At 47.9% G+C, this 27,749-nt stretch overlaps 1 protein-coding gene and 2 pseudogenes across 10 annotated transcripts in view; 2 read left to right on the forward strand and 1 right to left on the reverse strand.

The window, feature by feature from the left end:
• Positions 1–27,749, reverse strand: part of LOC140898275 (uncharacterized) — a 2,445,793-nt gene that overhangs the window by 80,934 nt on the left and 2,337,110 nt on the right. The window lies entirely within an intron of this gene.
• LOC140897985 (E3 ubiquitin-protein ligase TRIM39-like) overlaps positions 1–27,749 on the forward strand; it is a 142,534-nt pseudogene that overhangs the window by 11,804 nt on the left and 102,981 nt on the right.
• Positions 942–4,929, forward strand: LOC140897987 (zinc finger protein RFP-like; annotated as a pseudogene).

Genomic DNA, 27,749 nt, shown 5'->3' on the forward strand with positions numbered 1-27,749 from the left:
TCCCCTGCCCAGGTGAGCACTCGGTTCTGAAAGGCTGCAGCTTGGCTCAGTGTCCTCAAACTTCAGCTAAACGCCTCCGTTTCTGAGAAATCTTGGAGCAGAGCAGACAAGTGGGGAAGAGTCTCCCCCAGGATCAGTGTCTCAGCCAGACAATGCCTCAGAACGTGCCGCTCTGACGCTGCTGCCTCTGCCCAGGTTATTCTCCTGGCTTTGCTATTGAAATGTGCATTTCTTACAGGGCTGGACTGAGGCACCCCAGCCGCAACATGCTGACAAGGGGCCCTGTCGCGGCCCTGGCCCCATTAGCAGTAGTTGTGGAAGGGGCCACCCACACAAGGGCTGTCTGCTGCGGGTGGAGCCTGTGAACCTATTTAGACAAGCAGGAGGAGAGGCTGGGGGCTCCCTCCCCTTGGGAATCCCAGGGGCTAGGGGTCCTTTTTCCCCACAGGATCAACAGCAAGAATCCTCTCCCTCCCACTGAGAGAGAGAGATACTCGAAAAGGGTCAGGGAGCCCCCCCCCATCTATTAGCCAAGGTGTCTATGATTGGATGGGGGAGCTGAATCATATGACCTACCCCCTGCTGCCACACAAAGCCCCTCTTTTTGTGGAGGGGTTGGCTGTCCCCCAGAGCAGTGAGGCTTGGTGTCAATGTTCCATACACATAAATGGAGCCGTCCCCTCTCATGGCACTGGGCTCAGGCTCTCTACAGACTCAGGCAGGAATCGCTGTGTCTGTCACATTTGGGGCATGTTTTGAATATTTTCTTTGCAACCCAGAAGGTTTGAAACATTCTCTTTTTAATGAAAGCCAAAAGCCTGATTTTATCACATAACTCCAGTAGCTGGGGCCTAGACATGGGTTTGTAGTGCCCCTGTTTCATCTGGCCCTGCCTCCTGCAAATTCCACCCATCAGATGTGCAGATTAATGGCTATCACACATGGTGCCCCTGCAGGTGAAACTCCAGGAAGCCCTGGGCCCTCTGAGGCTGGAGCTGGAGAAGGCCCTGGAGCTGACATCTGAAGAGGAGGAGAAAACCACAGAGTGGCAGGTGGGTGTCTGGGTTTATCCTTCCCCGAGCCCTTCCCCCTGCAGTGTTCCCAGGGTGAGGGGCCAAAAAGCTATAGGCTGATATTACAATCTCCTCTGGCTGTTTGCTCCGAGATGGTGCCATGGTACCAGGAGCGGGAAATGTTTCTGGTGGGGATCACAGTGAAGCATACCAGGGGACAGTTCCTGTCCCATGGTCCATGGCACAGATTCACCCCCAGGCTCTCTGGGGGCAAGAAGGAGATGACATACTCTTACAATGGGTGTGCAGTGTTTGCATGTGAGTCCATTGCCCCATCATACCCACAAACCACGCTGAGTAACTGCAGACGCAGACAGCCCTCAGGAGTGCCAGATCCTCAGAGGTGCTCTCTGCACATCCACACCCAGGGCACCGGGCTCAGTGTGGGCAGATGTTGCACTGGCCTTTAGGAGTTTGGCCCTAAGGGAGCAGAGCTCAGGGCAGCCCTGGGACTCACTCAGCTGAGCAGACAGAGACAGCCCTTCTTCTCTGCCATCCTCTGCAGCCATCATGGGGCCACTTGACTCATTAATCCTCAGCTGCTGCCTCCTACAATTATAACTACATGGCTGTGGGCAGCCAGCCGGCCTGCCAATATTCACAAAGCAGATACTGTAGTTGTAGAAGGTTGGCATTTGTGTAGAATATATATATTCTATTTGTTCACTCACCCCCACTTCTGGTATTCTCATTCTAGGCGGGGTGGGTGTGCCTATGCAAATGAGATCGGCCCCTGAAGTTCTCTTCCACAACTTGCCACACCTCACCACCAGATGTCAGGGTGGAGCTCATCCTGACACTGCTTACACGCAAAAAGAAAAGGAGTACTAGTGGCACCTTAGAGTCTAACCAATTTATTTGAGCATAAGCTTTCGTGAGCTATAGCTCACTTCATCAGATGTATTCCGATGAAGTGAGCTGTAGCTCACGAAAGTTTATGCTCAAATAAATTGGTTAGTCTCTAAGGTGCCACTAGTACTCCTTTTCTTTTTCTGGTACTCATATTTAGTTTGTGATCTACTATGACCCCCAGATCCCTTTCTGCAGTACTCCTTCCTAGGCAGTCATTTCCCATTTTGTATGTATGCAACTGATTGTTCCTTCCTAAGTGGAGTAGTTTGTATTTTTCCTTATTGAATTTCATCCTGTTTACTTCAGACCATTTCTCCAGTTTGTCCAGATCATTTTGAATTATAATCCTATTCTCCAAAGCACTTGCAACCCCTCCCATCTTTGTATCATCCGCAAACTTTATAAGTGTGCTCTCTATGCCGTTATCTAAATCATTGATGAAGATATTGAACAGAACCAGACCCAGAACTGATCCCTGCTGGACCCCACTCATTATGCCCTTCCAGCATGACTGTGAACCAACAATAACTACTTTTTGGGAATTGTTTTTCAACCAGTTACACACCCAACTTATAGTAACTCCATCTAGGTCGTATTTCCCTAGTTTGTTTATGAGAAGGTCGTGCAAAACAGTTTCAAAACCCTAACTAAAGTCAAGATATACCACATCTACCGCTTCCCCCCATCCAAAGGCATGTTACTGTGTCAAAGAAAGCTATCCGGTTGGTTTAACACGATTTGTTCTTGACAAATCCATGCTGACTGTTACTTATCACCTAATTATCTTCTAGATGTTTGCAAATTGATTGTTTAATTATTTGCTCCATCATGCATCCCATGAAGTGAACTGTAGCTCACGAAACCTTATGCTCAAATAAATTTGTTAGTCTCTAAGATGCCACAAGTACTCCTTTTCTTTTTGCGGATACAGACTAACACGGCTGCTACTCTGAAAGCTAAATGGTCTGTAATTCCCCAGGTTGTCCTTATTCCCCTTTTCATAGATTGACACTATATTTGCCCTTTTCCAGTCTTCTGGAATCTCTTCTGTCTTCCATGACTTTTCAAAGATCACATCATAGTGGAGCTGAAACCAGGGACTTAGGCCTAAGCTCTTTTTGTGCAGTCACTGGGATCTGTGCTCCTCAGTCACTCAGACATAAGCAAAGATCCACCTCTGTCTGTGTAGTGCCTGGCACAGCAGGGAACTAGCCTGAGTGGCCTCTAGACCCCACTGCAATGTCCTCCATGTCCCCCTGGCACCCACCCCTCTCTGCAACTCCCACAGCACCTGCCCCTCCAGGTCCCTTGCTACTGCCCCAAATTCCTACCTCCTGCCCCACCCCTGAGCACCTTCCCTCTGCCCCCTGGCACCTGTCTTTCCTCTTCCCTCACCACCACCACCCTTGTTCCTGCAGCCTGCCCTTCCCTCCCTGACATCTGTCCCCTTCCTCTGCCAGCCTTTATCCCTCTCTTCTCTGCAACCCCCACGACTCCCCTCCTATCCTTTCTGATTCCTTGATGCCTGACCCGTCCCTCCCACTACTCCATGGAGATCTCCCCCTTCCCTTCCCATCTGCTCCCCTTCCCTGGTGCTTGTTCCTCCCCTCTCCTATGTCCCTCACAAGCACCTGCCCCTCTTTCCATCTCCTCTCCTTCCCCTGCCCCCTTGGCCTTAGATGGGGCCCTGACTCTCCTTAAATGGCCAGCAACCTTGTGTCACAGCAATTAATGGGGACACAGGTTAATTTCCCTTTGATCCCAGTGACCAGCCCCTGCCTCCAGCACTGACTCTGTGACTCTCTCCCCAGTGGATGTGACTCTGGATCCAGACACGGCTCATCCCAGCCTCATCCTGTCTGAGGATCAGAAAACTGTGACATACGAAGACAAACAACAGGATCTGCCTGACAATATTAAGAGATTTGATACTTATCCCATTGTCCTGGGCTTTAACAAATTGACAGGAGGGAGGCATTACTGGGAGGTGGAGGTGGGAGACAAAACAAACTGGACTCTGGGGGTTTGTACAGAATCTGTGACAAGGAAGGGGAAGATTTACCTATCACCTGAGAATGGATTCTGGACAGTGTGTCTGAGATATAAGGAATACAAGGCCCTCACCTCCCATTTAACGCCACTGTCCATGAGCGTCAGGCCCAGCCGGGTAGGGATTTTCCTGGACTATGAGGCAGGAGAGGTCTCATTTTACAATGTGACTGACAAGTCCCATCTCTTCACTTTCACTGACACTTTCTCCGGAACGCTCCACCCTTATTTTTATACTTAGAGTTTACAAAGAGGGATTTAGAAACACATCTCCCTTGATAATCTGCCCAGTCCCAGCTCAGGCTGGAGGGAATCTCTGTTCCTGACAGTGACACCCATGGAGGAGCCTGTCCCCTCCCAGCGCTGACCAGCCCCCAGGTGTGTTCCTATAAGGATGGCCTGGGGAATCATCTGCCTGCCACCGCCTCCCCCGCAGTTCCCAGCACCAAGCCTGTGAGCTAGGGGAGAGGAGAGGGGCAGAGGGGGGATGTAGGCTGCTGGGTTGTGGGCATGCAGAGGCAGAGATGTGTGTAGACACAATGTCAGGGGTGGCTGCTGTTGCTGATGTAAGGGGGACTGTTGTCCCCTTACTGAAACTCAATGAGGATTTTTGGTTGGCCCTCCCAGTAACAAAGGAAAGGGGAATTGCAGATGAGAAACCAAGACCTTGGACTGACAGTCCCCAGGACCAATGGGGAGAGGCAAATGCTCCAGATCCGCCTGATTGACAAAGCAGACAGGCCAATGAGGGAGTAAGGAGAGCGGGGTCCCATCCTCTGTCTGCCCATAGGGGCCGAGCTAGAGCCACAACAGCCAGAGCGAGAGAAGCAGGCCAGGGTTCAGCGCTGTGCTGGGAGCAGAGCCACGGCAGCCAGAGCCAGAGGAGCAGCCCAGAGAGCTGCGCCAGAGGCAGAACAGCAGCTGCGCTGAGGCAGAGTGAAGCTGGGGCTGGGGCTGGGGCAGAGTGAAGCTGGGGCTGGGGCTGGGACTGGGGCTGGAGCAGAGTGAAGCTGGGGCTGGGGCTGGGACTGGGGCTGGAGCAGTCCGGAGAGCAGCTGGGGAGAGCGAGGAGGACCCTGGGCAGCGGGCCCAGTGCAGTAAGACCCCACCAGCCAAAAGGCATTGCAGGCCAGAGTTGGCAGCAAACCATAACCCTGATGTGGGGGCCGATGCTGGGGAGATGGGTCCTGCCACCTTCTCCCCAGCACCGGTCACCGCCAGAGCAAGTGTCCGACCCGCAGCATCCCTGCAGCACAGCCAGGGCCTGGGCAGGAGGCCTGGGACGTGTGAGGAACAGACTGTGAACTGCCCTTAAATTCCAGAGACGCTGGTTGTGACGTCCCCGTGCCACAGAGTGGGGTTACTTGTTTCCTTTAAGCTTTTCCATTTTTTCCTTATGTGACATTATTGACATAAACTATGACCACATAGATCATTGTTGCAACCACTATTATATATTTGCAGCAAATATTGTACAAAGGTTGTTGTGTGAGATGTCTATGAAAAGGTTATGATTTTCTGGTTATGGTTATGCTGTCTGTATGTGTGTAGCATTTTTGTAGTTGAAGTTATGAATATTGGCTATGTACTTGTATCTCAGTGTGTTTTGATTCTAAGTAGCCTTAGTGAAGCTTTTGGTCAGCTTCTTGAGAAAGGACTGTTCTCAGTAAGTGCCCAATCAAGAAACAGGTAACTGACAATGACTCTGGGAGATGCCAGTCCACATCTGAGCTTTCCTGGGAACGTTCAAACTAACACGTAAACAATGGCGTTGGCCTGCAAACTGAGTCATGCATGGACATGTGACTTGCCCATGTGACTCCAGACTCCATCTTGCTGCTGTCATTTTCCGCAGTAAGAACAAAAGGGGTCCTTCCACAGGCAGAGAATATAAAAGGCCCTGAAAACCCTTCCATTTTATCTTCAGTCCTGCTTCTGACCTCTGGAGGAACTTTGCTACACTGAAGCTCTGAACAAAGAACTGTATGACCCATCCCAGATATGGATGTACTCAGAGACTCAATTTAAACCTGCAGTTTATTCCATCACTGCTACAAGCCTGAACCAGGAGCTTTGCCATTACTGTATGTAACTGATTCCATTTAACCAATTTTAGCTCTCATATATATTTCTTTCTTTTATGAATAAACCTTTAGATTTTAGATTCTAAAGGATTGGCAACAGCATGATTTGTGGGTAAGATCTAACTTGTATATTGACCTGGGTCTGGGGCTTGGCCCTTTGGGATCAAGAGAACCTTTTTTCTTTTATTGGGGTATTGGTTTTCATAACCATTCGTCCCCATAATGAGTGGCACTGGTGGTGATACTGGGAAACTGGAGTGTCTAAGGGAATTGCTTGTATGACTTATGGTTAGCCAGTGGGGTGAAACCAAAGTCCTCTTTGTCTGGCTGGTTTGGTGTGCCTTAGAAGTGGAGAAACCCCAACCTTGGGCTGTAATTCCCCTGCTTGAAGCAATTTGTCCTGAATTGATAATCTCAGAAGTGTCACACCAAAGGCAGCATCTTTACACCTTATATTTTTTAATTTGTTGCTGTTCAGTAAATTGTATTTGCTATGAAATGTATATAATGATCAGTGGGTCAGGGAAGTGTCCAGAGTGGAGAGAATACCTCAGAGTGGGGACACTCTAGCCTTTGTCCTAAGTGACAATGACAAGATTGTGGGTCAAGCCCCGCAGGAATCCTTGACCCAGTGATGTTGGGGGTTATGAGGACTCTGCCACACAGGAGAGTGGAAGGGGAGCCCTTGAGGTTAGGCAGGCTTCTGTGTAAAGGGACTAGGAGTGAGGACTCAGATCCTTTCTCAAGTCAATTCCATTGGGGTAGTGTATAAGCCAGGAAAGTTCCCCACAATAGCGGGACCATTCCCCCGCTTACACTAGGGTGGAGTGGGATGGGAGGCTGCAGCAGTAGGAAGTGAAGAGCCCAGATCACAAGAGGAAGACTTGGGGGAGGGGTATATAATGGAGGGGGGGAAGGCCACAAGTAGGAAGAGCCCCTTGCAGAAATGAAAGAGAAGAGACCCCAGTATATGGAGGTGGAGCTCTGAGAAGTGGATGGGGAGATCCCAGGGAAGGGTTGAGTGGGCAGAAGGGAGGGATCCAGGAACAGAGAAAGCTGAAGTCAGGGAAGGGAGGAATGGTGTTAGGAGAGGTGTGAACAGGGGTAGGCAATGTGTCCATTCACAGACCCAAGTGTCCATGGTAAAAATTTTGAGGTCCGTGATAATTTTTCAAAAAAACGTTGAATGACTGAATGACATAACCCCCCCTCCCCCAGTGTCCATCACTAAGTTCAGTAATTTTGCAAAGAGTCCATCGCATAACATGGTGGTGCCGATCCCTGGGTGTGGGTGCCCCCTGCACTCTCTGTTTTTGGGGGAGCCACTAAGCACATGTGGCTCTCAGAATCCTCAGTACAGACAGAACTGATCAAGGTCCCATCTGTGCCCTTAGCTGCACTGCCTCACAGGGCATCTGTGGGACCCTGCAAGACTTGGGGGGAAGGGGAACGTTTATCAGAACTTTATTCTACTGCAAACCATGCCACGGTGTTAGCTGTGCTGGGGCGGTTCTGTTCAGTAACCGGATACCTGGGCAGGCAGTTTGATTTTGTATACAGGCCCACAGTGGGAGAGTGGGGGTGAGTGTGGAGTTGGATGGAAAATAGATCCTGGGAGTGATGGTGAAAAAGTAGCACTCATTGAACGTCTTCAGGGAACCCAGGAACTTGGGTTCACTGATTGTTACACCAACTGGCCCAGAAAGCCTGCTGCTGTGTACCCCGAGGAGCCGGAAGAGGCCTGAAGGCCACACGTACCAACCCCCGGGGAGGCAGGAAGTAGCCCAGGGGCAGCCCCAGGGGCTGTGGCTCAGTCGGCCTGTTGCGGCTGGATCCCCACCGACGCAGGGGCAGCCGATCCTGCCCCTGCCAGGGCCCTGGGGTGGGACATGGTGGAGTAGGGTGGGGCCGCGTCCCCCTGCCACCCCACCCTGGGTGGCTAACTCCCTACACTTTTCTGAGAAGCTCCTGCTCTGGAGAAGGAGCTTCCTTTACCAGTCACCTTTGCAGACTGTTTGTTCGCTGGCCGCCTGAGACTCCTCAAACCCAGGCCCCAGCCCACCTGCAGACTGTTTGTTTGCTGGCTGCCTGAGCCCCACCCAGGCTAAAGTCAGCCCTGAGATTGTTTGTTGCTGGCTGCCTGAGCCTTCTCAAGCCCGGGGCCCAGTTCAGTTATAGACCCTGTTTAAGGGCTGGCAGCTTGAGCCTCCCAAGCCCAGGCTAAAGCTGGCCTGTGACTGTTGGTCGCTCAGCCCTATTGTGGGCTCTTGACTGTCCTACGGACTCTGGTCCTGGCCAGACGGGACTGGACTGAGTGGCCTCCCTCACCATGGGAGAGCGAGGGACCATTACAGTGTGCCATCTATCGCCCTGCTGCTGTTAGGGAACCCCAATGCCACAAAGCCATCCACTATTTCATGCGCATTGCCAAGAGTCAGAGTCCTTCATAGCAGGATGCGATTAATGGCCCTGCAAACTTGCATTCATGTGGCCCCAGTGGTGGACTTCCCAGCTCCCAACTAATTCATGCCCAACCAGTAACAGTCTGGAGTCTCCATCTTCCACAGAGTGATCACCATGTGCTTCTCCACCCAGAGGGCAACTTTCATTTTGGTGTCCTTGTGCTTCAGTGCTGGGGCAAGCTCTGCACACAGTTCCATGAAGATGACTTTCCACACAAGGGCGGCAGGGATCATAGGCCAGGAGAGGCTAAGCCTCTCAAAACTGCTGATCCACCACACGTGAACAGCGACACCTGGGCCATGGCCACGCCTGCACTCCGCCCTGAGGTCCCACTCTTCCCTCTGAGGCCTGCCCTCACTCCACCCCTTCCTGGCTCTGCTCTGCCCATTCCCCTGAGGTCCCCACCACATACTGCTCACTGAGTAGGAGGAGAGGAGTGAATGGTGACAGCAAGCAGTGGGAAAAGGGTTTCAGTGGGGAGGTGGCTGAACAGCTCCACCCATTCCCCCTAGGCCTCCTCTGCACTCTGCTTGCTCCTCTCCTCCTCAGCAGACAAGAGGAGTGACGGTGAGGGGCAGGCAAGGGGGCCAAGTGGTAGCAAGCCATGGGGTGGAGCATGGACAAGGCGTGGAGAGGGGCAGGGTGTGGGGCAGAGTGGGGGTGGGGCAGGGCAGAGCTTGGGCAGGGCCACCAGAGGAAGGGGCGGGACAGGGGGATAGATTCCCCTAGGGGAAGCTTCACCAACTGGCCATATTTCCACATCCAAAAGTTGTGCAGCCACTGCCTATCATCCCAAACCTACATAATATGATCCCACCACTCAGTGCTTGTTTCCCGAGCCCAGAAGCGACGATCCACCATATGCAGCTGCTCCATGAATGCTAAAAGTAATCTTGTGTTGTTCCTTTCCATGGCACACAGCAGGTCAGGGAACTCTGATTCCTGTCCAGATTGGGAGTCCATGATATGCTACATGACCATCCATGATGTGTTTATAACAGTGACCACAACGGTAGAGAGCAGTGCAGGATCCATCCTTTCAGAGAGAGATGGCGGGCACACAGTAAACAGGGACCATTGAAAAATGCCATGAAACACAGTTGGAAGCCCATGGAATGATAGGGTGGGAAAAACTGCATCATGGGACGTTGAGCCTGCACTCATGACACACTGCAATCCACTCTGTGTTCCCACAACTCCTAGCTGCAGAAGGTGCTGAGTAGCACAGTGGGATAGCCACACACAGTGCACTGCTCTTACTGTTGAGCACTAAGTGTGGACGCGCTCTGCCGACGGAAGAAGCATTCTGTGAACATGCACAAGTGATGTAATTATACTGGTTTTTGATTGTTGGCATGACTTCAGTCAACAGCATTGTACCCAGTTGAACTAAATATATCTGCAGTAGCATGTCTAGTCATTGCTCCTTTCCCACCACAGTTGAGTTTCCACTCCTGGTCCCAGGTGGTTGCTCCCCAGACACTATCAGGTCTCCTCAGTCTGTTCCCAGATCACCATCTTGCAGCTGGAACAGACAAGTGTCCTGAGAGCCTAGTGGATTGGACATATCTGTTTATCCCACACACTGTGCAGTGCAGGAGCCTTCTAACCAGCTCCCCTCATGCACGCTGCCCACAGCCATTGGACTTCAACCCTGACCTGGGGAAAATCTCTCTCTAAAGCTGAGATGAAAGTTCTGATTCCACTAGCCATTGAGTCATTGGCCTCTGCTGCTGAGACCGATGACAAAGGGAACCAGTCAGTGCAGGTCCTGCTAGTTATATCTGTGTATGATGGTGACACCTGCCCCACTAGGGACCAGGCTGAGATTCCAGCACCTTCCACAGTGGCCTGTGACCTGCCACCAGATGAACTTTCAGCCACTGAGAGGGGTTTAGCATTTGATCCTTTGTGTTCCTTTGTCACTATTGTCAGTTCCTGACCTACTGGCTGATTGCTCAGCTCTGTACTGCAATGCCATCTCATTCCATTTTCTTAGGGTCAGAGACAGTTTTTCCTCACTGCTGGTTGATGAGGTGTCCTTTGTTTCCTTATAGCTGGAGGCAGTCTTTTTTTCTTGTACTCCAAGAAGAGGAAGATAGGTGGGGCAGCTGGGGAGAGGAAAGAGCAGGAGAATGGAAGATTTGAAATAATAAGGGAAGGGGATACAGTAGAAAGAAAGAAGCAAGGCAAAGGGTGAAGGTGAAATCAAGTGAGAGGAAAGAAAAGGAATAGCTGGAAGGAGAAAAGAAAAGGCAGAAACCTTCAGGTTAGAAACTTTACAGTTTTTATATACTCCCATCCTGTGACTGCACAAAGTCCAGGCTGCACCATCCTGGATCATTGGCTCCCAGGGTATGTCTCTTTAAATCTGCTCCTGCACAATGCCAGAGGGACCAGGTTCTCAGGACAGCTGTCTGGGGATTCCAGCTGAGTAACAACAAGCCTGTGGCAGGAGGGGACCTGCCTAATTGCTGCTCCATTACTGGCTCTGGAGAGTGAAATTCTTTCCACTCTGCAGAGAGATCCCAGGGTATTTCTAAGCACAGCCAAAAATCTCCAAGTGGAAGCTGCTTCCAAGGATCTGGTGTCTACAGACTGTGAGCACCATTTGAGCTGAGCCTGAATCACCAAGTCCTGGGGAGAGGAATCAGAACGAGACTTCTCCCATCCTCATTGCAATGACACTGCTGGGCAAAGGAACTTCTGGCCAAACCAGCACCAGGAGCTGGCACAGTGTGGCATCTGAGCCATGCCCTTTATCTGACCATGCCCCTGCTACCAGCTACAGGCGGGGCCTGGAGTAATAGGAGCCCTGAGGGAAGAACTCATGTTTACAAAAGCAAGAAGAGCCAGAAGGGAGAGTGTGTGAGTCAAGGGCGAGATTTCAAACTGCTCTGTGAGAAGAATCAGATCCCAACTGTGAGATTTGTGACAGATCCAAGCAGCACAGAGCTCACACTACAGTTCCCATAGAGGAGGCTGCCCAGAGTAATGTGGTAGGAAAGCATTGTCCAGTGTAACATTTCCTAGCTGTTGTCGATTTCTCTGTAAGATCCCAGCACCTCTGACCTTCTTGCTCCTCTGTCGGACTTCATCTTTCTAAGCTGTCTACCCATAACCATTAAATAAATAAAGTATTTGTTGGCCTTTCTCTGTATGCACTGCACAGCCCAGAGTGAGAGCAGGGCACCACTGGGTGACACAGGAATCCTGATCTGTTGCAGGAACACCACTACGGTGTGCCCCTGAGAGTTAAACTGTAACCCAAGAGCCTCAAACCTTTTGGGTGGGGTCTGGGAAAGGGCGCGTTTAAGCATGAGGCAGGCTGAGGTGTCAGCACTGCACCCAGAGAGTCTAGGCAGTCAGACACTGGGTCCCCATTCTCAAGAGGAGGTATTAGACAATAGGTCTTCACCCCAAGAGTGTGCTAGGAGATTAGAGTACAGGCTGGACTCTGTTCAGGCTCTGTAACCGTGAAATACCCCACGAGCCAGAGCAGCAGATTCCCCTCCCAGCTGTTCTATGGGGTGGCTCACTGTCATCTGTGCCACCCGCACACCAAGCAGAAAGGCAAGCTGAGAGTGCCAATATGCACAGCATGCAAATCACCTGAGCAGAGGAATGAACTCCTTGTCCCTGAGCTCAAAGAACACTGCCTATTCCCTCAAATCAGTACATGGTGCCATGGGTGTTCTTGACAAAGGAGTTTCTGAGGAAACATTTGCTCACATAGATACTAAAACTTTGGCAGCTCACTACGTTCTGAGATATTCCTAAACTGGTCTTTCATGCCATTGAAAAGCTGATCTCAGGGGCAGTCCAATGGGACACATTTTTGGACGGTCAGAAATCTAGATTTGTTTCAGGTAATCACAGGGTTAGGAGGGACTAAAAGGGTCATCCACGCTAACTCCCTGCCAAGATTCAGGAGCTGTTGTGTCTAAACCATCCAAGACAGACGGCTATCCAGCCTCCTTTTGAAAACCTCCAGTGAAGGAGCTTCCACAACTTTCCTAGACACTGTTCCATTGTCCTACTGTTCTTACAGTTAGCAAGTTTTTCCTGAGCTTTAATTTAAATCTGCTATTCCTAATTCTAAAACAAAGTGTTATAAAAATCTGAAAATGATAAAAGCAGAGTATTTGGGGGTATGTTTTGGGAACCCCTTGACCAAATAACTCCAAAATAGCCTCACAAGCTCTATTTCAGACTCTTTTAAAGAGTACCATGTTTAGAAGGAAGATATATATCCACATGGGTTTCAATGCACTTCCAAGTTCATAAGCAGGTCATTTTATGGAGGGTGGCAGCTCTACAGCCCTTGATTAAACCAGTCAACTTGCCCCCCCATAGAGTGTACCCCACCTTACTCTTAACTTGTCTTTTGGTCAGTGGCGAATCAAATCCTCTGCACCTCCTCGCTCCCTCAAAAGAGTGGAAAACACCAAGCAGAAAAAAGCTTTATATTTATTAAAAAGGTTCAGTTAACAAAAAAATGAGGGCTTCAATCACTTAGGGAGTGATTATGTAAGGTCAGAACAGAGAAAAAGTGCAACATTTGCAGAAATCACTTTTCCAAGGCATTAAAATGGCTCCACTTTTCATGAACCAGTGAATTAAATAGATGGATTACATAATGAATGACACCATCACGTTCAGTAGCATCTCCCAGTCCCTCTGTCACCCTGGCTCATGTCTCTCCTTGTCACTTTCTTTCACTTTCACTCTCCCACTCTCTGAGCTCCTATCTGACAGTCTCTGACCCCTACAGTCAGCTACACTCCTCAAGGATCACACAGGCCAGTGACAAACAGGTTGCACAATTCTTGGAGCAATGCGGTTGGTTTCTCCATTTCAGTAGCATCTTGGTCTTTATACTTTAACAATTCAGAGGCCCCATCAAGCCTTATGGTCATACAAACTGATTGTGTGGTAGAAGGCTTTCAGGAAGACAAGCGTTCTCCAGGGTCATAGAAATTAGGGTGTCTGAGGCTAGAGAAGTTGATTTCAGGGTCTTTAGAAGGGATGTTTTCCCCAAGTGTCAGGGACACAGTCTGAGCTGTGATTGTTCACTCTGAACCCAAAGCCAGGGGTGGATTCTCTCCCCCCTGAAGGAAGCCGGTGGGAAAGTGAAGATTGGGGCATCATTATCAGCATTCAGAAATGTCACCAGCCCCTGTTCATAGTCCAGACAAACCCGGATCCTCCTGGGGACCCAGCTCAGGGGCAGAGGAATTTTAGGGGAGGTGAGAGCCTGGAACTCACCCCACCACTGCTCCATAGCCCGATCCCCCACTCAGGGTTAAAGCAGAACAATCCCTTCCTCCTCACAGACTCTCTGGCAACCCCCACAGCCCAGATTATTTCACCTCCCACCTCCACCTCCCAGTAGTATCTCCCAGATGTGAATCCCTCACAGCCCAGCACGCAGGGTATCAAATCTTTGATCCAGGGTATCAAATCTCTTGGGATTGTTGGGCAGTCTGTGCCATTTGTCTCCCCGTCTGACACTTTTCTGACCCTCAGAGAGGAGGAGTTGGGGATGAGCCGTGTCTGGATCCAGAGTCACATTCACTGAGGAGAGAGGGAAGCAGAGTATTAGAGCCAGAGATCAGCCCTGAGGTGAGTGGCCTGTCCACTCATTCCTATGAATTTAATATATATAATGCGTATGAATATCTATGAAAATCCCAGGGTCAGAGTTAAGGGTGTTTGGATGATAGTGAGAATGTTTCCGTTCATTGCTGTGGGCATGAACTCAGCGTTAAGGTTGGGGTTGGATTGTTTGTCCGACTTCAACTTGGGCACGTCTTAGTAATGTTTTTATTTTTAGGACTGGTTGTGTCATGGTCAGCATTGGCTTAGCTACAAGTTCAAGAAAACATTTTCATGGGAATTTTCTCGTAACTGAAAAATAATCTCCACCTTGAAATCTCACCCTGTTTGTGTGATCCTAGCGTATTCTCTTTTTTTTCCTCCAGTTCAACTGGAAGAGTGTCTACAGGGAGAAAAGATAAAATCAGTGAGATTTTATGTTGTGATATTTATAACAACATCCCCACTCTTAATTCACATGACTGTGTTTTAATTGTGGCAGAGAAACAGACAGAGAGGGACAGAGACACACACAGGTCTTTAATACAAACGAGTCTGAAACCTTCCATTTTCTCTTTCATTCAGGCATCTCACAGCAATGGAATCAATATCCATTAAGTCTCTCAACCATCCTAGGAGGTACAATCTCTAAGAGTTGTTTACTGTTCTCTCATCCTCCCTCTCCAACCCTTGGTTGATTTGTCTCATTCTCCTATTGCATTTTGTCATGACCTAGACCCAGATCCTGTAAGGACTTTAGCGTGACTATAATTTTATCTACTTTGGGCCCTTTGCCATTAATAGAATGTTAAGGGTTTGCAGGATCAGGGCCCTGAGCTGTAAGCTCTTTGGGTCTGTTTGCTCAGCATCTGTACAGAGCTCAGAACAATGTGGTCCTTGTTGTCCATTGACTGAAATACAAACAACAACAAAAACATTGTATAGATTTGGAAATTAAGGCTGGAAGAGGTTTGGCTCAATGGGCCAGATTCATGCCTGCACTGGCAAAGGGATAGAAGGGGACAGTTTTTGATCTCCCTATTCATAGTATCATCGAATCATAGAATATCAGGGTTGGAAGGGACCTCAGGAGGTCATCTAGTCCAACCCTCTGCCCAGAGCAGGACCAATCCCCAACTAAATCATCCCAGCCAGGGCTTTGTCAAGCCTGACCTTAAAAACTACAAAGGAAGGAGATTCTACCACCTCCCTAGGTAACGCATTCCAGTGTTTCACCACCCTCCTAGTGAAAAAGTTTTTCCTAATATCCAACATAAACCTCCCCCACTGCAACTTGAGACCATTACTCCTCGTTCTGTCATCTGCTACCACTGAGAACAGTCTAGAGCCATCCTCTTTGGATCCACCTCTCAGGTAGTTGTAGGCTGCTATCAAATCCCCCCTCATTCTTCTCTTCCGCAAACTAAACAATCCCAGTTCCCTCAGCCTCTCCTCATAAGTCATGTGTTCCAGTCCCCTAATCATTTTTCTTGCCCTCCGCTGGATGTTTTCCAATTTTTCCACATCCTTCTTGTAGTGTGGGGCCCAAAACTGGACACAGTACTCCAGATGAGGCCTCACCAATGTCAAATAGAGGGGAACAATTACGTCCCTTGATCTGCTGGCAATGCCCCTATTCAACGGTTACAGAGGCCAGTACAGGCCTGGCACATGATAGAGAAGTCCTGAGGTCCTGGCACAGTTGCACCCTTGTGCCACTGGCCTCCTGTGATATTTCCCAGGTGTACCCAGGGTTGTGAGCACTTCACTGCCATGTGCCTTACCATGAGAAGCCATATCTGCGCCTGCCTTGGGCCAGCTCCCAACTCCATTGGCCATAGGCAACACAAGCACTGCCCTCTAGGCCCCGCAGGCCCTGCAGTCTCACTTCACGTTACTGATTGGCTCATTCCAACCCTCAAACCCTGCAAGCATCTCCCTGGAGCGTCCATCCCCTGGTTCACCGGACACTCGTAGTGTTCACGGATTCGCTGCTTCTAAAGAAACAGTGCACACCAGTTTAGCCGTTACACTTCAGGTCACTGTGCTGCTTGACACAAGGCACTTAGCTATTTTTGTATTGAAAACAAGCACCGTATACTTTTATTTAACAAAGAATCAAGATTCAAGTCATAGCAAGTAGTATTGGAAACAAATGGTTACATTTAAAATAGGGCTGTCAAATGACTAAAAAGCATTAATCGTGATTAATCACGAGATTTTAAAAAGTTGTGATTAATCGCAGTTTTAATTGCACTGTTAAACAATAACAGAATACCATTTATTTAAATAGTTTTGCTCTTTGGGGGAAGAGTGTGTGTGCGTGCGTGCGCGCTGGGGAAGCGTTGTCTCTTTAAGCAGAGCACTCAGAAGCCTGAGCACTTTTTCAGCCAACAGCAGCTCCTGTGGACCGCACTCATTCCTGAGCTGGCAGCAGCAGCAGACAGGCTCCCCCTGTTCCCTGGGGGAACCCCAACATCAGCCCCCACCCCACCCCTTCCACTCTGTGAAGAAGAGTGAAGCCAGGTTCCTAGTCTGGAGTAGCTTGGTCTGGGGTGGCTCCATGGGTGGGAGGGAGGAGCAGCAGTGGAGAAGGGTGATGCGGGGAGGAGCACCCCCGCCCTGGAGGCATGCAGCAGCACCCCCTGAGCACGGCACCCTAGTATGCAATTAATGCACATTAAAAAAAGTATTGAGTTCTTTTGAGTTAATCACATGCATTAACTGTTATTAATTGGCAGCCTAATTATTATTTTTATTACCAATATTTGCACTGTACAATTTGCAATCTACAAGTCGAAGCATGAAGGGGCATACAAATATTTAACATATCTGGCACAAAAATACCTTGCAATGCCCGCTACAACAGTGCCATGAAAATGCCTGTTCTCACTTTCAGGTGACATTGTAAATAAGAAGTGGTCAGCATTCAGCAATTGGCTGAACAAGAAGTAGGACTTAGTGGACTTGTAGGCTCTAAAGTTTTACATTGTTTTGTTTTTAAGTGCAGTTATGTTACAAAATATTCTACATTTATAAGTTGCATTTTGACAATAAAGAGATTGCACTCCAGTACTTGAAAGGAATTGAAAACTACTATTTCTTTTGTTTATCTTTGTTACAGTGCAAATATTTGTAATAAAAATAATATAAAGTGAGCACTGTACACTTTGAATTCTGTGTTGTAATTTAAATCAATATATTTTAAAACATAGAAAACATCCAATTTATGATAAATTTAAATTGGTATTCTATTATTGTTTAACAGTGCAATTAAAACTGCCATTAATTGTGACTAATTTTTTTAATTTAGTTAATTTGTTTTGCATTAATTGCTTGAGTTAACTACAATTGAGAGCCCTAATTTAAAACAAAATCATAATACATACTCTAGAGCCCAGTCTCAATTAACAAGGTACTCTCCTATCTAATTAAGTATTGCTCACCCAAAAATCCTTTCAGCAATTTACAGCCAGGTTGACTGTGATCCTTCGTTCCTGAGGCAAATATGCTGCCAGTCTGCTTCCACACAGATATATCAGGACAATCCATTGTCCTTATTCCTAAAGAAGACACCCTCCTACTGGTTGTTTTTTCCTGTATTTTCCTTTCTTGTAGATTTCAAAATCTCTTAAACAGCATCTGGCTCACTATGCAAATAGGCCTATAGTGTGAGAACACAATATAGAATACCCAAATATCTGGATAGAGATGTGTATCTGTTACTCCCCCAGTGGAAGGAACATTTCCAATGTAGGTCACGCCCAGATATATCCCAAAAATTCATTGTCTTTACTTGTAAACAGGACCCCTGCCTGCTCTTTATTCCTTTCTGTAAAATTTTGCTCTTGAAGATTTCTTTTGATGAGCATTTGGCAGAGTAGGCAAACAGGCTCCATTGTGAAATCATAGAATCATAGAATCATAGAATATCAGGGTTGGAAGGGACCCCAGAAGATCATCTAGTCCAACCCCCTGCTCGAAGCAGGACCAATTCCCAGTTAAATCATCCCAGCCAGGGCTTTGTCAAGCCTGGCCTTAAAAACCTCTAAGGAAGGAGATTCCACCACCTCCCTAGGTAATGCATTCCAGTGTTTCACCACCCTCTTAGTGAAAAAGTTTTTCCTAATATCCAATCTAAACCTCCCCCACTGCAACTTGAATCCATTACTCCTCGTTCTGTCATCTGCTACCATTGAGAACAGTCTAGAGCCATCCTCTTTGGAACCCCCTCTCAGGTAGTTGAAAGCAGCTATCAAATCCCCCCTCATTCTTCTCTTCTGCAGGCTAAACAATCCCAGCTCCCTCAGCCTCTCCTCATAACTCATGTGTTCCAGTCCCCTAATCATTTTTGTTGCCCTTCGCTGGACTCTGTCCAATTATCCACATCCTTCTTGAAGTGTGGGGCCCAAAACTGGACACAGTACTCCAGATGAGGCCTCACCAATGTCGAATAGAGGGGAACGATCACGTCCCTCGATCTGCTCGCTATGCCCCTACTTATACATCCCAAAATGCCATTGGCCTTCTTGGCAACAAGGGCACACTGCCGACTCATATCCAGCTTCTCGTCCACCGTCACCCCTAGGTCCTTTTCCGCAGAACTGCTGCCTAGCCATTCGGTCCCTAGTCTGTAGCTACATACAATACCCAAACATACAATACCCAAAACATACAATACCCAAAGCACCCATGACCAGACAGAGAAATAAGTATCTGTAACCTCTTGTTTGAAAGGAATATTCTTGAGCTAAATCACCTCCTAGTGACCCACCCTAATCCCAAATCCTTGAGAACACAATTTTCAGAAGAGACATATAACTACTTAAACAGTGTCTGGACATATATTTTGCAATGATTATGGCAACCAATGGGCTCTTGGTAGAGTCCTCACATGCCACCCTTCGGTTAACTACAATTCCTATATCTGACCCAGAGGATCTCTGCAAAACCCTCTGCACCCCCTGTGCCCTCTGCCTGTTGGCACCAAGAGGTCCCTGGTTTACACCCCTATCCAGCTTTGCAAGGGTGCAGAGTATGAAAGACACATCTTTAACCAGGTCATCCACCTTTTATGACATTGACAGACCAAGTGCCAGCTCTGACGAATGCTGTAGGCATTAGCTAAGCACTGACAAACTCATAGCTGGAAACAAACCAGCTCACATGTACATTAGTTTTGTTCAAAATACATATTAGTCTTATATGAATGTATTTAATACTTAGACTCTATGAAATGCTTATAAATTGCAGCATGCATTAATCTCCCTTGTAATACTTGTGTTCCATGCTATAAGGAAATATGTCAGTTTTGCTTTATAACTTTGAAAATGTTTGCTCTGAACCTGTAAACCCAAGCATGGGAACTTCCCTCCTCCCCTCCCCCTTCGCCCCCCCCCCCCCGCCCCTTTAAGGAGACCTAGCAAGATTAAATTTGACATTAAGAAACATCACAATACAAAGGATTGGTGAATGGCCCTATCACACCTTGGAAATGCCCCATGCAAGGAAGCTCTTCTCATGGACTGGTAAGCCAAATGTAAAAGAAAAAACAGGGTCACAAGAAGATTTGTCATCTCTTTGCTCTTTGGACTCTCACAGGCCAGAGACATTAAATGAAGGCAGGGATCGCCAGGGGCTACCCCTGCATTTGCCCTAAAAGACATTTTGAATTGACAGATTATTACATCTCTGTCATCTTTAGGAATCTTAGCTGGTAATTCATTTGTGTGTATATTTGCTTGCTTTAACCTGTAAATAACTCTCGTATTTCATTTTTGTAGTTAATAAACCTTTAGATAGTTTATTATAGGATTGGCTACAGGAATGGTCTTTGGTGTAAGATCAAGGGTACCAGCTGATCTGGGGGAAGTGACTGATCTCTTGGGACTAGAAGCAACCTGAATATATTGTGATTTTTAGTGTAAAGCCTTGTCTACACTACATAATTTTGTCGGCATAATTTTGTCGGCAAAAGTCAGGTTTCATTGACAAAACAGTGGAGGTGTACACACTGCAGTGTTCCTTCTGCCAACAAAACTCTCCTACTTTGCCAACAAAATAAAACCACCTCGACAAAAGGCATAGAGCTATTTGCAACAAAGTTATATCAAGAAAGTGTTAATGTATACGCCGCGCTTGGTTATGTTGCTAGAAATGGCCTCTAGGAGGTGTCCCAAAATGTCCATCCTGACTGATCTGGTCAGCAGTTTGAACTCCACCGCCCTGTACCCAGGTACACACCCTTTAAAGGCCAGGGAATTTTTGAAATTCCACTTCCTGTTTCCTCGGCATGGAGAGCTCACATATCATCTCCCCAGCTGACCATGGTGGCTCCACGCAGCAAACATTCTCCCACTCAGAGTACCCCGCAGTTGTTGGATCTGCTGGTACTATGGTGAGAGGAGGCTGTGCAGTCCCAGCTGCACTCCAGCTGTAGGAACTTCGATACCTGTGGGCAGATTTCCCATGGTTTACTGGAAAAGGGGTATGAACAGGACAGTGCTGAGTGAAGATAAAGGAGCTGAGGCAGGCGTACCAGAAGGCAAGGGAGGCAAACCGTTGCTCTGGTGCTATGCCAAAGACCTGCTGCTTCTATAAGGAGCTGGCCGCCATCTTTAGCAGTGAACCCATCTCCACCGCCAAGAGCCTCGTGGATACTTTAGCGGGGCTGCAGGCAGCGGACAGTAGACTCAACCCCAAGGACAAAGTTGTGGATGAGAAGTTTGAATTGGAAGACAATGTGGAGCACACAGCAGGGTCGTCCTGTGGTGCAGCAAGTCAGGACCTCTTTTCCACTCAGGAGGGGTCTAGCAAGTCCCAGCAGTCTGGCTCTGGCATGCATGATACAGGAGAGGAGAGCTTTGGTAAGTGATCTTTTTGAGTTGATACTGCTCAGTTATCTGACGTAGAGCTGTCCTTTGCTCTGTATAGTCTAGAAGTGGGTGAAGGGATAGGGGCCGGTTCTGCTCAATATCTTCATAAATGATCTGGAGGATGGTGTGGATTGCATTCTCAGCAAATTTGTGGATGATACTAAACTGGGAGGAGTGGTAGATACACTGGAGGGCAGGGATAGGATACAGAGGGACCTAGACAAATTGGAGGATTGGGCCAAAAGAAATTTGATGAGGTTCAATAAGGATAAGTGCAGGGTCCTGCACTTAGGACGGAAGAACCCAATGCACAGCTACAGACTAGGGACCGAATGGCTAGGCAGCAGTTCTGCAGAAAAGGACCTAGGGGTGACGGTGGACGAGAAGCTGGATATGAGTCAGCAGTGTGCCCTTGTTGCCAAGAAGGCCAATGGCATTTTGGGATGTATAAATAGGGGCATAGCGAGCAGATCGAGGGACGTGATTGTCCCCCTCTATTCGACATTGGTGAGGCCTCATCTGGAGTACTGTGTCCAGTTTTGAGCCCCACACTACAAGAAGGATGTGGATAAATTGGAAAGAGTCCAGCGAAGGGCAACAAAAATGATTAGGGGTCTGGAACACATGACTTATGAGGAGAGGCTGAGGGAACTGGGATTGTTTAGTCTGCAGAAGAGAAGAATGAGGGGGGATTTGATAGCTGCTTTCAACTACCTGAGAGGTGGTTCCAGAGAGGATGGTTCTAGACTATTCTTAGTGGTGGAAGAGGACAGGACAAGGAGTAATGGTCTCAAGTTGCAGTGGGGGAGGTTTAGGTTGGATATTAGGAAAAATGTTTTCACTAAGAGGGTGGTGAAACACTGGAATGCGTTACCTAGGGAGGTGGTAGAATCTCCTTGCTTAGAAGTTTTTAAGGTCAGGCTTGACAAAGCCCTGGCTGGGATGATTTAATTGGGGATTGGTCCTGCTTTGAGCAGGGGGTTGGACTAGATGACCACCTGAGGTCCCTTCCAACCCTGATATTCTATGTTCCTATTCTATGTCTCCACGCGGATTTTACATCAAGTTAGCTATCTCCGTGTAAACACACTTTTGCAGTGAAGACAATGCCTGGGAGACTCCTACCTCAAGCCCCGAACTTCTGGTTGAGCTAGAAATTATTTGCAACTTTTAAGAGCCCACTGATTGAAAGAGGTTAAACACATACAACATTTCTCCATTTTATCTTTGTGCAACTGACAGCACTCTGTGTAGTCAGGTTTCAGAGTAGCAGCCATGTTCGTCTGTATTCACAAAAAGAAAAGGAGGACTTGTGGCACCTTAGAGACTAACCAATTTATTTGAGCATAAGCTTTCGTGAGCTACAGCTCACTTCATCAGATGCATAAAGTGGAAAATACAGTGAAGATGTTTTTATACACACAGACCATGAAAAAATGGGTGTTTATCACTTCAAAAGATTTTCTCTCCCCCACCCCACTCTCCTGCTGGTAATAGCTTACCTAAAGTGATCACTCTCCTTACAATGTGTACGATAATCAAGGTGGGCCATTTCCAGCACAAATCCAGGGTTTAACAAGAATGTCTGAGGAACAGTGGGGGGGAGGGGGAAGGAATAAACAAGGGGAAATAGGTTACCTTGCATAATGAGTCAACCACTCCCAGTCTCTATTCAAGCCTAAGTTAATTGTATCCAATTTGCAAATGAATTCCAATTCAGCAGTCTCTGGTTGGAGTCTGTTTCTGAAGTTTTTCTGTTGTAATATCGCAACTTTCATGTCTGTAATTGCGTGACCAGAGAGTGAAGAAGAGTGAAGCCTGTTGATGGTTCTTTAGCCACTTGGATGTGCAGTAGTGCAGCTGCTCACAATGCACATAGAGGCAGGGGTAGGAAAATGGCAGTCCAGCATCAGAGTTACTCATGCCAAGCCACTGGCCAAGTGGCCTGGACATGAGGAGGGAGCAGGGCCTTGTCAGATGCACATCTGATGCTCCTGGAAGTTGGTTTGCAGAATCAGACCCCCAGAGAAGCATTCACCAAATCTTTGGAAGCTGTGCACTGCTTCAGGACAATACAATCAGTCATGTCTCTCTCCCCCCAAACCCTCCACATGTGTATTTGTCAAGACCTAATCATCTTTATTTATACCTCCTCTGTACCCCTCTAACTAGTGCTTCGTACACATCCCCAGGGGAAGGGGAGGGCAAATGAGTGCACCCCACGCTCAGAGAGACACTGACCTGGGAGCGATTTCTAGACACGGTTGAAAATCTTTTCCAAAGGAAGGATTGTCTGTGGAAAAGTGACTATTTTTGGAATGCAAGGGTTTTTCGTGAAAGATTGTCAAGACTAGGACGTTCCTGTTTTCACAGTCTTGTTCTGACACTTTTAAAATCAATCTTTTGTTCACTATATACTCTCTTCCATGCCTCTACCCCCTTTGACCCAAAACCTGAGTTTGTTTTGGGTTAAAGTGGGTGGAGGCATGGCAGAGTAGCAGCCGTGTTAGTCTGCATCTGCAAGACTAACACTGTTTCAGAGTAGCAGCCATGTTAGTCTGTATCCGCAAAAAGAAAAGGAGGACTTGTGGCACCTTAGAGACTAACAAAGACATTTGAGCGTAAGCTTTCATGAGCTACAGCTCACTTCATCGGATGCATGCAATGGAAAATACAGTGTGGAGATTTTATATACATAAAGAACATGAAAGAATTGGTGTTACCATACGGACTGTAAAAAGAGTGATCAGGAAAGGTGAGCTATTACCAGCAGGAGAGCAGGGGTGGGCAGGGGAGGGGGCGGAGGGTGAAGAAAACCTTTTGTAGTGATAATCAAGGTGGGCCATTTCCAGCAGTTGACAAGAACAGTAGGGGGGGAAATAAACAAGGGGAAATAGTTTTACTTTGTGTAATGACACATCCACTCCCAGTTTTTATTCAAGCCTAAATTAATTGTATCCAGTTTGCAAATTAATTCCAATTCAGCAGTCTCTCCTTGGAGTCTGTTTTTGAAGTTTTTTGTTGTTGAAGAATTGCCCCTTTTAGGTCTGAGTTTGAGTGACCAGAGAGATTGAAGTGTTCTCCGACTGGTTTTTGAATGTTATAATACTTGACGTCTGATTTGTGTCCATTTATTCTTTTATGTAGAGACTGTCCAGTTTGGCCAATGTACATGGCAGAGGGGCCTTGTTGGCACATGATGGCATATATCACATTGGTAGATGTGCAGGTGAACGAGCCTCTGATAGTGTGGCTGATGTGATTAGGCCCTATGATGGTGTCCCCTGAATAGATATGTGGACAGAGTTGGCAACGGGCTTTGTTGCAAGGATAGGATCCTGGGTTAGTGGTTCTGTTGTGTGGTGTGTGGTTGCTGGTGAGTATTTGCTTCAGGTTGGGGGGCTGTCTGTACGCAAGGACTGGCCTCTCTCCAAAGATCTGTGAGAGTGATGGGGCGTCTTTCAGGATAGGTTGTAGATCCTTGATGATGCATTGGAGAGGTTTTAGTTGGGGGCTGAAGGTGATGGCTAGTGGCGTTCTGTTATTTTCTTTGTTGGGTCTGTCCTGTAGTAGGTAACTTATGGGTACTCTTCTGTCTCTGTCAATCTGTTTCTTCACTTCAGCAGGTGTGTATTGTAGTTGTAAGAATGCTTGACAGAGATCTTGTAGATATTTGTCTCTGCCTGAGGGGTTGGAGCAAATGCGGTTGTATGGTAGAGTTTGGCTTTAGACAATGGATCGTGTGGTGTGTCCTGGTTGGAAGCGTTATTCTAAGTCAGCCATAAAAATGCGGGCAGACTGTGGGGCCATGCGGGTACCCATAGCAATCCGGCCGACTTGAAGGTATACATTGTCCTCAAATGTGAAAGAGTTATGGGTGAGGACAAAGTCACAAAGTTCAGCCAGCAGGTTTGCCATGACATTATCGGGGATACTGTTCTTGACGGCTTGTAGTCCATCTTTGTGTGGAATGTTGGTGTAGAGGGCTTCGACATCCATAGTGGCAAGGATGGTGTTTTCAGGAAGATCACCGATGGATTGTAGTTTCCTCAGGAAGTCAGTGGTGTCTGGAAGATAGCTGGGAGTGCTGGTAGCATAGGGCCTGAGGAGAGAGTCTACATAGCCAGACAATCCTGCTGTCAGGGTGCCAATGCCTGAGATGATGGGGCGTCCAGGATTTCCAGGTTTATGGATCTTGGGTAGCAGATAGAATATCCCAGGTCGGGGTTCTAGGGGTGTGTCTGTGCGGATTTGTTCTTGTGCTTTTTCAGGGAGTTTCTTGAGCAGATGGTGTAGTTTCTTTTGGTAACCCACAGTGGGATCAGAGGGTAATGGCTTGTAGAAAGTGGTGTTGGAGACCTGCCTAGCAGCCTCTTGTTTATATTCTGACCTATTCATGATGATGACAGCACCTCCTTTGTCAGCCTTTTTTATTATGATGTCTGAGCTGTTTCTGAGGCTGTGGATGGCGCTGTGTTCTGCACGGCTGAGGTTATGGGGCAAGTGATGTTGCTTTTCCACAATTTCGGCCCGTGCACGTCGGCGGAAGCACTCTCTGTAGAAGTCCAGTCTGTTGTTTCGACCTTCAGGAGGAGTCCACCCAGAATCCTTCTTTTTGTTGTCTTGGTAGGAAGCTCTCTGTGGGTTAGTATGTTGTTCAGAGGTGTGAGAAATATTCCTTGAGTCGGAGACATCGAAAATAGGATTCTAGGTCACCACAGAACGGTATCATATTTGTGGGGGTGGAGGGGCAGAAGGAGAGGCCCTGAGATAGGAAAGATTCTTCTGCTGGGCTAAGAGTATAGTTGGATACATTAACAATATTGCTGGGTGGGTTAAGGGAACCACTGTTGTGACCCCTTGTGGCATGTAGTAGTTTAGATAGTTTAGTGTCCTTTTTCTTTTGTAGAGAAACAAAGTGTGTGTTGTAAATGGCTTGCCTAGTTTTTGTAAAGCTCTCCAACACCACTTTCTACAAACCATTACCCTCTGATCCCACTGAGGGTTACCAAAAGTTAGTGCCTGTCTCACCTCCCGCAACCTGCAAGGTCTCGTGCCAGCAAAGGGAAGGTGCATTCTGCAGATCTGGAGCTGCATTCGCATGTCCTGAGGGCTGTCCTGCACCATGGTCACCACGGGCAGGTAGGTCATCAACCTCCATCTCTGTCCCAGCTGCAGGATGGCCTGTGGTGCCTGCTTCCTCAGGCACCTGGAGATGCTGAAATAGGGGTGGGGTTGGCAGAGCAGGAGAACACCCCATGAGGTTAAGAAATGGCAGTGAGAGCCTTTTCCCTCCCTGGGAGATTACGGTGTCCCTCTGTGGGGACTCCCTTCCTGGCAGGTGCTGTGCTTTCGTTCCTGGGCACTGCCAGGAGGCCCAGCTCCCAACCCTAGCAGCTTGGCTGTTCCATCCCCTACTGTGTACCAAAACTGACTTGAAAGGACTATCCAAGCCCCTCCCAGGCCTGCTCCCATTGCGGGTCTCTCTCCTGGCTGAGCACAGGCTGTTCTTATATCGCCCAACAGGCCTGGATCCTAGTTACATGCTGCTCCTTCCCATGTGACCCCTGCACTTATTCCCTTCACCTGGGGATAGGTTCAGTTGAGCTACTACTCCTTTCATGGCCATCTTCCCCTGGGACAGCCTGAAACTGGAAACCTGTGCTCGAACAGGAATTGTTTGCTAGGAAAGGTGCTGAAGACACACTGGAAAAGGAAATCCTTTGGACTGGATTGAAAGTATTCCAAAGGAAAGTGAATGAGAGAAAACGCCCAGCGTTATCCTCCTAGCGAAAGAAAAAAAATGAAGGTTTTTAAGCATTAGAGCCAGCTGGTCAGAAACAATCTTTCTTCTCCAGTGACGTGAAGTTAAAGGACATGGAGAGGAAGAAAACCTCCACTCGGGTTGTTACTGGAGCTGAAGCAGAGAGGCCAGGACAAACACGGCTAGGGCCCAGGACTGACTATCAGCAGATTGGCCATTTTCTATTCCTGACTTTTTGACCATGAACGAACCTCTTTGCTTCTGTGTGCCTCAGTTTCCACGACTATAAAATAAAGCTACTCAAGGTTATGTTTTTTTGTCTTCTGTTTTTCAAGGCGGGACACTTCGACACATTTGGGGCCTGTCTGTGCTACCGGTCTAGAGTGTCTTTGTAAGCTGATGACCCCCACATGTTGTTCAGAAGCTATGGATGACACAAGCTCCTACATTTGTTCTGTGCTTAGCCCCTTGGGCACAGCTGGGCTGGGTGGCCTTTTCTCACTGTGCTGTGTGGAGCAGGTTATGGGCACGAGGGATATGAAGAGGCTCTCAAGGACTAATTCTTGAAAATAAATATCAATGAACTGCAACCTAAATAAAATATCACTGCTGCTAAAGTTGGTGGGTGATAAAATAGAAGCAGAGTGGTAATTAATGATGAGGAGAGGGCAGTGACACAGAGCAATGGGATCCCTTGATAAAGTGGAGCCATTCAAAGAAAACAAGTTGGAAAAGAACCAAAGGAAGGGTCCTATAGCTAGCGACAAAGCATGCAGGCCACATCTACAGAGTGGGGAAGTGTATCCAGGAAAGCACTGATGGTGAAGAGGATTTCGGGGCCATGCTAGGCAAGCCATTCAACATGAGCACGCAGGGTGATGCTGTGGTGAACAGGGCTAAAGCCATCATTAGATGTATGAAAAGAGCAGTGAGGAGCATAGGGAGATGACACACCATGAGGAAGAAAAGGAGTACTTGTGGCACCTTAGAG

Source organism: Lepidochelys kempii, chromosome 14 (genome assembly GCF_965140285.1).
Source record: "Lepidochelys kempii isolate rLepKem1 chromosome 14, rLepKem1.hap1, whole genome shotgun sequence".
Taxonomy (NCBI): domain Eukaryota; kingdom Metazoa; phylum Chordata; order Testudines; family Cheloniidae; genus Lepidochelys; species Lepidochelys kempii.